General features: G+C 51.3%; 1 protein-coding gene across 1 annotated transcript in view; it reads left to right on the top strand.

Moving 5' to 3' along the window:
- Window positions 1-13,632, top strand: part of GNG7 (G protein subunit gamma 7) — a 193,012-nt gene that overhangs the window by 49,572 nt on the left and 129,808 nt on the right. Inside the window, exon 2 of the mRNA XM_054465488.2 lies at window positions 7,121-7,177. The gene's annotated coding sequence lies outside the window, so the exon portion shown is untranslated. The remainder of the gene's footprint in view (window positions 1-7,120; window positions 7,178-13,632) is intronic.

The following is a 13,632-nucleotide window of genomic DNA, read 5'->3' as shown; positions in this document are numbered from 1 at the left end:
GAGTCTCGCTCTGTTCCCCAGGCTGGAGTGCAGTGGCACGATCCCAGCTCACTGCAACCTCCGCCTCTCGGGTTCAAGCGATTCTCCTGCCTCAGCCTCCTGAGTAGGTGGGATTACAAGCATGCACCACCACGCCTGGCTAATTTTGTATTTTCAGTAGAGACGGGGTTTCACCATGTTAGCCAGGCTGGTCTCGAACTCCTGACCTCAGGTGATTTACCCACCTTGGCCTCCCAAAGTGCTGGGATTACAAGCATGAGCCACCGCACCCGGCTGTATTTGGGGTTCTTTGCTTGTTTTGTTTTTGGACTCCACAATATGTGGGATTATGTAGTATTTTTCTCTCTCAGCGTCTGGCCTATTTCACTTGGCATTGCATTCTCCAGGTTCTACAAGGGGGAATTTTATGGCATGCGAATATTTTATTTTTATTTATTTATTTTTTTTGAGACGGAGTCTCGCTTAGCCGTTCAGGCTGGAGTGCAGTAGTGCGATCTCGGCTCCCGGGTTCAAGCAGTTCTCCCATCTCAGCCTCCCGACTAGCTGGGATTACAGGCGCCTGCCACCACGCCTGGCTAATTTTTGTATTTTTAGTAGAGACGGGGTTTCACCATGTTGCCCAGGCTGGTCTTGAACTCCTGACCTCAGGTGATCTGCCTGCCTCGGCCTCGCAAAGGCTGGGATAACAGGCATAAGCCACTGCGCCCAGCCTATTTTAATTTTTTTAAAAAAGAAATTGGTCAGGCACGGTGGCTCATGCGTGTCATCGCAGCACTTTGGGAGGCCGAAGAGGGTGGATTGCCTGAGCCCAGGAATTCAAGACCAGCCTGGCCAATATGGCTTAACACCATCTCTATAAAAAATACAAAATTTAGCTGGGCATAGTGATGGGCACCTGTAATCCCAGCTACTTGGGAGATTGAGGCAGGAGAATCGCTTAAACCTGAGAGGTGGAGGTTGCAATGAGCCGAGATCGCACCACTGCACTCCAGCCTGGGTGACAGAGTGAGACTGTCTTAAAAAAAAAAAGAAAGAGAAAGGAGAGAGAGAGAGAGAGAGAAAGAGAGGGAGAGAGAAAAGAAAGAAAAAGAAGAAAGAAGGAAAGGAAGAAAAGAGGGAGACGAAGAGAGAAAGAGAGAAAGAAAAAGAGAAAGGGAGGAAAGAAGGAAGGCGGGAGGGAGGGATGGAGGGAGGAAGAAAGGAAGGGAAGGAGGGATGGAGGGAAGGGAGGGAGGAAGGAAGGAAGGAGGGAAGGAGGGAAGGAGGGATGGAGGGAAGGGAGGGAGGGAGGAAGGAAGGAGGGAAGGAGGGAGGGAGGGAGGGATGGAGGGAAGGAGGGAGGGAGGAAGGAAGGGAAGGAGGGAGGGAAGGATGGAGGGAGGAAGAAAGGAAGGAGGGAAGGAGGGATGGAGGGGAGGGAGGGAGGAAGGAAGGAAGGAGGGAAAGAGGGAGGAAGGGAGGGAGGAGGGAAAGAGGGAGGAAGGGAGGGAGGAAGGAAGGAAGGAGGGAAGGAGGGAGAGACGGAGGGATGGAGGGAAAGAAAGGGAGGGAGGAAGGAAGGAGGGCGGGATGGAGGGAAGGAGGGAGGGAGGGAGGAAGGAGGGAAGGAGGGAAGGAGGGATGGAGGGAAGGGAGGGAGGGAGGAAGGAGGGAGGGAGGGAAGGAGGGTTGGAGGGAAGGGAGGAAGGAAGGAGGGAAGGAGGGAGGGAGGGAGGAAGGAGGGAAGGAGGGAAGGAGGGATGGAGGGAAGGGAGGGAGGGAGGAAGGAAGGAGGGAGGGAGGGAGGGAAGGAGGGAGAGAGGGAGGAAGGAGGGAAGGAGGGAAGGAGGGAAGGGAGGGAGGGAGGAAGGAGGGATGGAGGGAGGGAGGGAGGAAGGAAGGAGGGAAGGAGGGAGGGAGGGATGGAGGGAAGGAAGGAGGGAGGGATGGAGGGAAGGAGGGAGGGAGGAAGGAGGGAAGGAGGGATGGAGGGAAGGGAGGGAGGGAGGAAGGAAGGAGGGAAGGAGGGAGGGAGGGAGGGATGGAGGGAAGGAAGGAGGGAGGAAGGAAGGAGGGAGGAAGGGATGGAGGGATGGAAGGAAGGAAGGGAGGGAGGCAGGAAGGAAGGAGGGAAAGAGGGAGGAAGGGAGGAAGGAAGGAAGGAGGGAAGGAGGGAGAGAGGGAGGGATGGAGGGAAAGAAGGGAGGGAGGGAAGGAAGGAAGGAAGTCGGACAGAGATCTGGAGAAGTGCCTCCAGGACACAGTGGGGAGGGCTGGGAGGCGGTGGCAGCCCTTCCTACATGAGGTGCCCTGACCACCACCACTGTCCGTGGACTCTGTGTCCCCAGGGGGACTGATCTCTCCCTGCTGGCATTCTGCACCTGCTACCTGGAGTGTTTCTTGCCTGTGTCTGAGACTTGCCTGCCTGCTGGGTGGAAGGCCCAGCTGCACATAGGTGCCCAGGGCCCTGAGCTGGGTTTAAAGCCGGGCTATTGGCACCTTGAAATCCATACTAATTTATGACAGGAGGTCCCAGAGGTTCGTGTTGCCCCTGGCTCGGCAGTTTCTGAGAGGACCTAACCCCCGCAGAGAGGTCTCTCCTCCTTGTCTCCACTGCTGGCCGCCCGGGTCAATTGTGATTTGTCCACACAGGGAACATGAAAACGCAGCGTTTCTGTCGGGCTGAGCGAGCCGCTGAAGGTCGCTGGGGGACAGCCTGGTGCCAGCTGGTGCGGCTCAAGGCCCGAGGACAGAGCGGCTGGGATGCGGCTTCACCCACGCTGTGCTCGCCTCTGACCCAAGCTGCTCTGGGGCCGAGTGCAGACCGGGGGGGTTCTGCAGGGGCTGGGGTTAAAGGGCTGGGGACAGGGAGGTTTGCAGTGAAGGCAGAGAGTGGGAACTCATCTTAAAAATGATTCCTAGGGCTGGGTGCAGTGACTCATGTCTTTAATCCCAACACTGGGAGGCCAAGGCTGGCAGATCACCCAAGGTCAGGAGTTCAAAACCAGCCTGGCCAACATGAGGAAACCCTGTCTCTACTAAAAATACAAAAAAAAGCTAGCCCTGCGTGGTGGTGGGTGCCTGTAATCCCAGCTACTTGGGAGGCTGAGGCAGGAGGATCGCTTGAGCCCAGGAGGCGGAGGTTGCAGTGAACCGAGATCGTGCCACTGCACTCCAGCCTGGGGGATGGAACGAGACTCTGTCTCAAAAAAAAAAAAAAAAAAAGGATTTGTATGACACGAATATTCACAGCAGCAGATTCACAATCGCCAACAAATAGGAACAAGCCGATTGTCCATCCTTGGGGGAATGGATTTAAAAAACACGTCCTTCCACACTCAGGAGGAGTAAGACTCAGTCATGGAAAGGAGCGAGTCTTTGACACAGGTCACAGCGCGGATGCACCTTGAGGACGTCACACTCAGTGAGAGACGCCAGACACAAAAGGCCACACAGTGTGTGACCCCATTTCTATGAAATGTCCAGGACAGGCCCATGCACAGAGACAGGGAGGGAGTGCGTGGGGGCCGGGACTGGGGATCGGGGGCTGATGGCGAGGGGGCTTCTTTGTAGGGTGATGAGAATGTTCTGGAACTACATAAAGGTGATGGTTGCCCAGTTTTGCAAATATACTGAAAACAATGAAGTATACACTTCAAGTGGGCGAGTTGTACGGTACGGGCGTTAGTTCACAATAAGGCTGTTTAAAAATAATGATTCCTGGCTGGGCGTGGTGGCTCACGCCTGTAATCCCAGCACTTTGGGAGGCTGAGGCGGGTGCATCATGAGGTCAAGGGTTCGAGACCAGCCTGACCAACATCGTGAAACCCCCATCTCTATTAAAAATACAAAAATTAGCCGGGGGTGGTGGTAGGTGCCTATAATCTCAGCTACTCAGGAGGCTGAGGCAGGAGAATTGCTTGAACCCAGGAGGCGGAGCTTGCAGTGAGCTGAGATCACACTCCAGCCTGGGTGACAGAGCAAGACTCCGTCTCAAAAAAAAAAAAAAAAATAATAATAATAATAATAATGATTCCTAGGGGTGAGTGTCTACACTGAATGTATCCGCCTCTCTCAGTTTGCTGGTTTTGGTAAGATGTGCCCTAGTTGTGTACAGTGTCACTGGCAAGGTAGTGAGTTGAAGGGCGCACCGGACCACTTCGAATTCGTTCAGTAATTTAAGGTTGTCCGGGTGAAATGGCTGCGCCTGTAATCCCAGCCCTTTCAGAGGACGAGGTGGTGGGAGGATCACTTGAGCCCAGGAGTTCAAGACCAGGCTGGATAACATAGCAAAGACCTTGTCTCTATTTTAAAAAAAATTAAAAATTAGCCCACAAACTAAGCACATTCCTTCCCCCTTCCCAGTCCATAAAAGCTACAGCAGTGATGCCCACCTGTAGGCCCAGCTCCTCAGGAGGCTGAGGAAGGAGGATCGCTTGAGCCCAGGAGGTGGAGGCTGCAGTGAGCTGTGATTGCACCATTGCACTCCAGCCTGGGCAACAGACTGAGGCTCTGTCTCAAAACAAACAAACAAACAAAAAACATGATTCAAAGTTGAAGGATTATGTTCATAGCTGCCCTGCAAGGTGGAGGGCAGGAGTCTGGGCCTCCTGCAGCCCCGTGGGCATGCCGCTCCAGCCCTTTCATCGCTCATCCCTGCTGCCCTGAGCTGCAGCTGTCCTGAGTGGCAGGCCCTGGTGTAGCAGATCCTGCAAGATTCCAGCTGCTCCCAGAGCCCAAGGGCACCAGGGCATTCCTGTGGCAAGGGCACCACCTGCAGGTGACAGCGGGGATTTCAGCTCCCTATCCCCACCTTTTATTGATGGTAAATTACCCTGAGCTCATGGAACGGAAACTAGCATTTTAAAAAGTTTGCGTTTTTTAAAATGAACTTTTAATTTTAGATTTTCAGAAGAGTTGCAAAGAAATCCAGAGATTTCCTGTCTACCTCTCAGCAGTTTTCCCTTATGTTAGCATCTTATGAAGTCACCATGCATTTGGAGTTGGTTTGTTTTTGAGACAGTGCCGTGCTCTGTTGCCCAGGCTGGAGTGCAGTGGCACAATCGCAGATCACTGCAGCCTTGACCTCCTGGGCTCAAGCGATCCTCCTGCCTCGGCCTCCCAAGTAGCTGGGACTACAGGTTTGCACCACCATGCCCAGCTAATTTTTACATTGTTTTTGTAGAGATGGGAGATGGGGTCTTGCTGTGTTGCCCAGGCCGGACCATGTACTTGTGACCACCAAGAAGCCCATGTGGGTACATTTCTATAAGCTAAATTTCACTCTTTATCCCAGTTTCATGATTTTTTCTTCTAATGTCCTTTTTCTGTTTTAGGATCCTATCCTGGATCCCAAGTGGCTTTTTTTTTTTTTGAGACAGGGTCTCGTTCTGTCACCCAGGCTGGAGTGCAGTGGCATGATCTCGGCTCACTGCAACCTCCGCCTCCCAGGTTCAAACGATTCTCCTGCCTCAGCCTCCCGAGTAGCTGGGATTACAAGCGCCCACCACCGTGCCTGGCTAATTTTTGTACTTTTCGTAGAGACAGGATTTCAACATGCTGACCCAGCTGGCCTCAAACTCCTGACCTCAAGTGATCTGCCCACCTCGGCCTTCCAAAGTGCTGGTATTACAGGTGTGAGCCACCTCGCCTGGCCCCACGTGGCATTTATTTTTATTTTTTCTCAGACAGGATTGCACTCTGTTGCCCAGGCTGGAGTGCAGTGGTGCAATCCTAGCTCACTGCAACCTTGATCTCCCTGGATCAAGCGATCCTCCCATCTCAGCCTCTCGAGTAGCTGGGGTCACAGGTGGGAACCACTACACCCTCCTAATTTTTAAATTTTTTTTGTCAAGATGGGGTCATTTTGTAGAGATGGGGCGACTAGCTGGGGGGACCCTGGACTCCGCACCAGGCCTCCTTGTGGCTGTGGTTTGTCCTAGCAAGAGGACACAGAGCACAGAGCAGAGTTTGTGAAGGGAAAGGCTCGTGGGATGGGTTGGGGGGGCCAGGCCCAGCTTCCAGGCCCTCTCCCCATGTGTCATGCGGGACACGCCTCATCCCCAGCAGCGAGCTGGGACAACAGCGCAAAGCACCATCACCAGTGAGGCTCCCAGAGACCCAGCGCCCACGTTCCTATGGGGGCTGGTTCTGCGGCCCCTGCTGCCTGACCCATGCCAGGATTCCAGACTCCAGAGGGAGGCAAGGATTTCATACAAACCACGGTGTCCACAGGAACAGCTTTGGCCCTGGAGCTCGTCCTGTCAGTGATGGTGGCGGGGTTCCCCTGAGTCCCCCGAGGTGGGGAGTTCCTGGTCGCAGCCTCAGGCATGTGGTGCCAGCCTGGTTCTGCTCAGAGACTGCCTGTACCAGCTGAGCTGGGGCTGAGGGACTTCCCAGGTTGCAGGACTTCCAGGCTAACTCCGGAAAAGTCCTGGGCAGACCTGGATACGTTGGGTGCCTTCCGGGCACCGTGGAACTAACTCAGCCCCCTCTTCTTCCTCCCAGAGAGATCATGAGGCTCCAAAGATGTACAGAGATGTTTTTGATAAACTGTGAAGAGCTGTAGAAACATCAATCCTTGCACTCAGTTCAGTTTTCAAACACGTGGAAAATGTATTAGGAATAATGTCATAAATCTCTAATAATAAATATTTTCAGTGAATTGCCTTCTGCTTTTTTCCTTTTCTTTTTTTTCTTTTTTTTTTTTTTTAGGCAGAGTCTTGCTCTGTTGCCCAGGCTGGAGTGCAGTGGCTCAATCTCAGCTCACTTTGCAGTGGCTCAATCTCAGCTCACTTCACCCTCTGCCTCCCGGGTTCAAGGGATTCTCCTGCCTCAGCCTCCTGAGTAGCTGGGATTACAGGCACCTGCCACCACGTTGGCTAATTTTTGTATTTTTAGTAGAGACGGGGTTTTGCCATGTTGGCCAGGCTGGTCTCGAACTCCTGACCTCATGATCCGCCTGCCTCGGCCTCCCAAAGTGCTGGGATTACAGGCCTGAGCCACCGTGCCTGGTTGCCAAAATGATTTCTGTCCTTGTCCAATCACGAGCGCGAGGCCATTCTCCAATGCTGACCCCATCAACACGTGCATGGCGCCACCAGCCAAGCCACGCCAAACTAACTCTATGCGTTTTTTCCAGGGAGCAGAGCTTGGTTTCGGGATCTCCGTGCTGCAGACGGCAAGACCTCCTGCACAGGTCGGTGCTGTGACGCATTTCTTTGTTATGATTTGAGGCTCGGTTGGCTGTTTTGCACCCTGGATGTAAGATGTGGGGTTGCCGTCAAGGCAGGCGTCTTGGCCTTGACCTGGGTCTGTGGGTTTTTTGTATCTACCAAGTGTGGGTAATGGGAAGCAGGTGTGGGGAACAGCCTCTAGCTCCTGGCAGAGTTTCTTGCCCACGAGGCAGGAAACGTGGCACTCACTTGTCCTACTGGTACCGGAGCCCCTGGACAGGGTCAGGATGGGAAGCCCACAGCGGTGCTTCCTGCCTTTCCGGTGTCTTAGTGCCGTGGTAGGGAGTTTTAAGGAGGGTGCCTCAGCCTTCACCCCCATCTCCCATGCACCTGGAGAGTGACCCGTCGCTGGCCCTTTAGCTCTCCTCTGTTGGTTTACTACTCGTTTTTCTCCCTAAAGAATCATGAGTGGCTTTTAAAATGTAGGAAGAGGAAACCATTTAAAAATAAGTAGAAAGGAAGGCAGAAATGTCCAGAAAAGGCAAAGTCATAGGGACAGAAAGGGACTCGTGGTGGCTGGAGGCTGGGGACGTGAATGTGCGCCGGGGACTTGCCAGGGACGTGGAAATGGACCCGATGGTCGGGTAGGGGTGGCCACAAACCTGGTGAACTTACTAAAAAATCTTTTTAAAAATGTTTTTTTTTGTTTGTTCTGTTTTGTTTTGTTTGTTTTTAAGAGTTAGGGTTTTGGCCAGGCATGGTGGCTCATGCCTGTAATCCCAGCACTTTGGGAGGCCGAGACGGGTGGATCACCTGAGGTCAGGAGTTCCAGACCAGCCTGACCAACATGGTGAAACACTGTCTCTACTAAAAATAGGAAAATTGGCCAGGCGTGGTGGCAGGTGCCTAGAGTCCAAGCTACTCAGGAAGCTGAGGCGTGAGAATCACTTGAGCCTGGGAGATGGTGGTTGCAGTGAGCTGAGATCATGCCACTGCACTCCAGCCTGGGCGACAGAGTGAAACTCCTAAAAAAAAAAAAAAGAGAGAGAAAAGAAAGAAAGAAAAAAACAGAAAAGAGTTAGGGTTTGCTTTGTTGCCCAGGCTGGTCTTGAACTCCCTGGCTCAAGTGATCCTCCTGCTTTGGCTTCCCAAAGTGCCGGGATTACAGGTGTGCGCCACTGCACCCGGCCCTGAAGTATCTTTGAGCAGTACACTTCACTTGAATTTTATGGCATGTAATGTGTACCTTAAAAATGCATATTTTAGCTAAGTCCAGTATAAATCACTTTGGTCTCATTCTTAGTAGACAATGGTCATGAGAGGTAATTCAAAAACAGATGTACTCAAAAGTCAAGAATATGTTCAAATTTAGCAATAAGGCAAAGACTCCAAATGTCCATCAGTGGGTGAATGGATCAGCAGAACATCCTCCATCCACACCATGGAGTATTACTCAGTCACGAAAAGGAATGAAACTTTGACACAGGCCACAGTGTGGATGTGCCTTGAGGACGTCACGCTCACTAAGAGATGCCAGACACAGAAGGCCACGCAGCATGTGATCCCATTTCTACGAAATGTTCAGGACAGGCCGATCCACAGAGGCAGGGAGGGGATGCGTGGGTGCCGAGACTGGGAGGGGCGTGGGAAGTAATGGTTGATGGGTTTCTTCTTCTTGGCGTAATCAGAATGTTCTGGAATTGGATAGTGGTGATGGTTGCAGGACTCTGTGAATGTACTAAATGCCATTGAATTGTGTGTTTTCTTTTTATTTTTGGTCTTCTTTTTGGTCCCACAGATAATACCCAGAAAGAATTATGCATTTTAAATGGGTGCACCGTATGTCATATGAATTATCTCTCAATAACATGATACATGTATAGACAGAGAGAGCTATTATATATATCATACATAATATATACATATAATATATAATATATTATATATTATATATAATATACACATAATATATGTATAATATACACATATCATATATATTATATGTATATATTATACACATATAATATATATTATATGTATAATATATACATATTATATATTATATGTATAATATACACATAATATATATGATATGTATAATATACACATATAATATATATGATATGTATAATATACACATATAATATATATGATATGTATAATATACACATATATATTATATGTATAATATACACATATCATATATATTATATGTATAATATACACATAATATACACATATAATATATATTATGTGTATAATATACACATAATATACACATATAATATATATTATATGTATAATATACATATAATATATATTATATGTATAATATACATATAATATATAATATATGTATAATATACATATAATATATATGTATAATATACGCATATAATATATATGTATAATATACACATATAATATATATGTATAATATACACATATAATATACACATATAATATATAATACATACATAATATATACATATAATATATAATATATATATAAAGAGAGCCATATAATATATATATAAAGAGAGCCAAAGTGTAGGCCGGGTGCAGTGGCTCACGCCTGTAATCCCAGCACTTTGAGAGGCCAAGGCAGGTGGATCACCTGAGGTCAGGAGTTTGAGACCAGCCTGGCCAACAAGGCGAAACCCCGTCTCTACTAAAAATACAAAAATTAGCCAGGTGTGGTGTCGGGCGCCTGTATTCCCAGCTACTTGGGGGGCTGAGGTGGGAGGATTGCTTGAACGCGGGAGACGGAGGTTGCAGTGAGCTAAGATTTCGCCACTGCACTCCAGCCTGGGCAACAGAGCAAGACTCCATCTCAGAAATAATAAAATAAAATAAAATAAAGTGTTGATACAAAAAGTGTAGATATAAGGCCGGGCGTGGTGGCTCACATCTGTAATCCCAGCACTTTGGGAGGCCGAGGTGGGAGGATCACGAGGTCAGGAGATCAAGACCATCCTGGCTAACATGGTGAAACCCTGTCTCTACTAAAAACACAAAAATTAGCCAGGCTTGGTGGCGGGCGCCTGTAGTCCCAGCTACTCGGGAGGCTGAGGCAGGAGAATGGCGTGAACCCCCGGAGATGGAGCTTGCAGTGAGCCGAGATCGCGCCACTGCACTCCAGCCTGGGCGACAGACCAAGACTCCGTCTCAAAAAAAAAAAAAAAGTGTAGATATAAAATATATGTATAATATTTATTTGTTTACGAAGCCAAACATAAAAATGTAAAAGATTTCATATTGTACAATTTCACTTACAGGAAAATTCTAGAAAAGGTGACAGAGATCAGAGGTGGCCTGGAGGCTGGAGGGTTGAGATCGGGGCAGCTCTGGGGGCCGATGACAGCGTCCCATTGAGATTATGCTGATGGTTGCACAGCTCTAGAAATGAATGGCAACCCTTAGAACCATGTGCGCTTAAAGATGAGCGTGCCCTTTGTGCATCTCAGGGTGTGTAACTCGCACCCCAGTGAAGCTGTGACACCAACAGAAAAGCTCAGCCCGAAAAAGGAGGTGCAGGGCGGGAAGGTGTGCAGAGCCCGGAGAGGCTCAGTCTTTGCATTTTCGGTGCCGACGGCGGAAGGGTGTGCAAGAACCGGGAGAGGCTAAGACTTTGCATTTCCGGTGCGGACGGTGCAGGGCCGGAAGGTGTGCAGAGCCCGGAGAGGTCTCCGACTTTGCATTTCTGGTGCACATGGTGCAGGGTGGGAAGGTGTGCAGAGCCCGGAGAGGCCTCAGACTTAGCATTTCCGGTGCCAATGGCAAGGCGGAAAGGTATGCAGAGCCCAGAGAGGTCTCGGACTTTGCATTTCCGGTGCACATGGTGCAGGGCGGGAAGGTGTGTAGAGCCCGGAGAGGGTGCAGACTTTGCATTTCCGGTGCCGACAGCAGGGCCGGAAGGTGTGCAGAGCCCAGAGAGGTCTCCTGCATTTCCAGTGCACATGGTGCAGGGCGGGAAGGTGTGCAGAGCCTGGAGAGGCTCAGACTTTGTATTTCCGGTGCCGACAGCGTAGGGCCCGAAGGTGTGCAGAGCCCAGAGAGGTCTCCTGCATTTCCGGTGCACATGGTGCAGGGCGGGAAGGTGTGCAGAGCCCGGAGAGGGCTCAGACTTTGCATTTCCAGTGCCGACAGTGCGGGGCCGGAAAGTGTCCAGAGCCGGGAGAGGGCTCAGGCTTTGCATTTCCGGTGCCGGCAGTGCAGGGCCGGAAGTTGTGCAGAGCCCGGAGAGGGCTCAGACTTTGCATTTCCTGTGCTGACAGTGCAGGGCCGGAAGGTGTGCAGAGCCCAGAGAGGTCTCCTGCATTTCCGGTGCACATGGTGCAGGGCGGGAAGGTGTGCAGCGCCCGGAGAGGGCTCAGACTTTGCATTCCCGGTGCTTCCTGGGGCTGCCACAGGTTTGGTGTTGGGCTTCTTCAAACATTCAGTTCTGGCCGGGCGCCATGGCTCACGCCTGTAATCCCAGCACTTTGAGAGGCCAAGGCGGGAGGATGGCTTGAGCCCAGGAGTTTGAGATCAGCCTGGTCAACAGAGCGATCTCCTAATCTCTACAGAAAATTAGCCAGGTATGGAGGCACGCACCTGTAGTCCCTGCTAGTGGGGGGCTGAAGTGGGGAGGATCGTTTGAGCCCCAGAGTTTGAGACCAGCCCAGGCAACATGATGAAACCCCATCTCTACAAAAAATACAGAAATTAGCCGGGCATGGTGGTGCACACCTGAAATCCCAGCTACTTAAGAGGCTGAGGTGGGAGGATCGCTTGAGCCCCGGAGGTCGAGGCTGCAGTGGGCTATGATTGCACCACTGCACTCCAACAGAGTGGAGTGGGCAACAGAGCCAGACCCTGTCTAAAAAAACAGAAACAAATAACCCCATTCATTTCGATAGGGAAACGCTAGCAGCTGCGGAGCTAATAGTGTTTGCAAGCTAGGATAGGGCAATTCTCAGCAAGAAACATTGCAATTTCTGGTTTCCCGTGGGCCCCTTTGGAAAGACTGCCCATGATGGGGTCATCGTTCTCCATGACCTGTCCCAGCAACACATGTCCCATGATGGGGGTCTGTGAGAACAGCTCCCTGGCAGGCAGGCTGTAGGCTGGTGGGGCTGCCCACTAAGCCCCCAGGGCCTGGGTCGGAGCTGCTAGATCCTCTTTGGGCACTGGTGGATGTAGGCACCTCCTGCCCCAGACGTAACAAGTGACCACTGATGTAGAACGGCTTCTCTCACACAGTTATTATCTGACAGCGCTGCAACTCAGAAGTCTAACATAGGGCCAGGCACGGCGGCTCACTCCTGTAATCCCAGCACTTGGGGAGGTCGAGGCAGGCGGATCACCTGAGGTCAGGAGTTTGAGACCATCCTGGCTAACATGGTGAAACCCCTTCTCTACTAAAAATACAAAAAAACTAGCCAGGTGTGGTGGTGTGCATGTGTAGTCCCAGCCACTCAGGAGGCTGAGGCAGGAAAATCGCTTGAGCCCAGGAGGCGGAGGTTGCAGAGCCAAGATCACGCCACTGCACTCCAGCCTGGGCAACAGAGTGAGACTCCATCTCAAAAAAAGAAAAAAAAAAAAAAAAAAAGTCTAACATAGGCCTCACTGGGCTAAAATCAAAGAAAATCAAGGTGTGGGCAGGGCCAGTCCCTCCTTGGGGCTCCAGGGAAGAATCTGGTTCCCGCATTTCCCAGCGTCTAGAGGTGCCCACATCCCTTGGCTCGGGGCCCCCTCCTCCCCCTTCACAGCCACAGTGAAGCCTCTTCCAGTCTGTTTGACTCTCACCCTCCTGCTTCCTCTCCTGAGGACCCTATGAGGACATTGGGGCCCCCAGATCACCCCGGATGCTACCCTATCTCACGATCCTTAACTTCATCCCATCTGCAGTCCCTTTTGACATGGAGCTGACCTGTCCACGGGTTCTGGGGTTAGGATGGGGCCGTCGCTGGGAGCCTGCTGTTCCTTCTGCTGAAATGGGGAATCGGCTGGAGGGGTGAGCAGAGCCGACTTCCTCCCTTGCCTGGTCACTCACCCTCCTGTGACCTCAAGGAGAGAGGAAGAGGCTCCCCGTGGGGGATCTGCCGGGTGCAACCCTGGCCATTGCGGGGCTGAGTTCTGGAGGCTAAGAGCCACTGGGGGTCAGCTGCAGGACCCGAGTCCCTTCTTCTTGTACCACCTCCGGGACTACCTGCCAGTTTCCGGAGTGCCTCCCCTTCATTTCATAGACTTAAGTTTCTCAAGCAGGTCATTTTAGGGATGGCAGTTTGGCCTGAAGCCGTTTGATCCCTGAATGACGTCAGAACTTGGTGAGAGCCTGGGCGCAGTGGCTCACGCCTGTCATCCCAGCACTTTGGGAGGCCAAGGCGGGAGGATGGCTTGAGCCCAGGAGTTTGAGACTAGCCTGGGGAACATAGCAAGACCCCATCTCTACAAAAAAATTAAACAATTAGCCGGGTGTTACAGTGTGTACCTG

The sequence above is a fragment of the Pongo pygmaeus genome, chromosome 20, assembly GCF_028885625.2.
Source record: "Pongo pygmaeus isolate AG05252 chromosome 20, NHGRI_mPonPyg2-v2.0_pri, whole genome shotgun sequence".
NCBI lineage: Eukaryota > Metazoa > Chordata > Mammalia > Primates > Hominidae > Pongo > Pongo pygmaeus.
The sequence above is the reverse complement of the archived record's forward strand: the minus strand, read 5'-3'. Positions and strand labels throughout refer to the sequence as shown.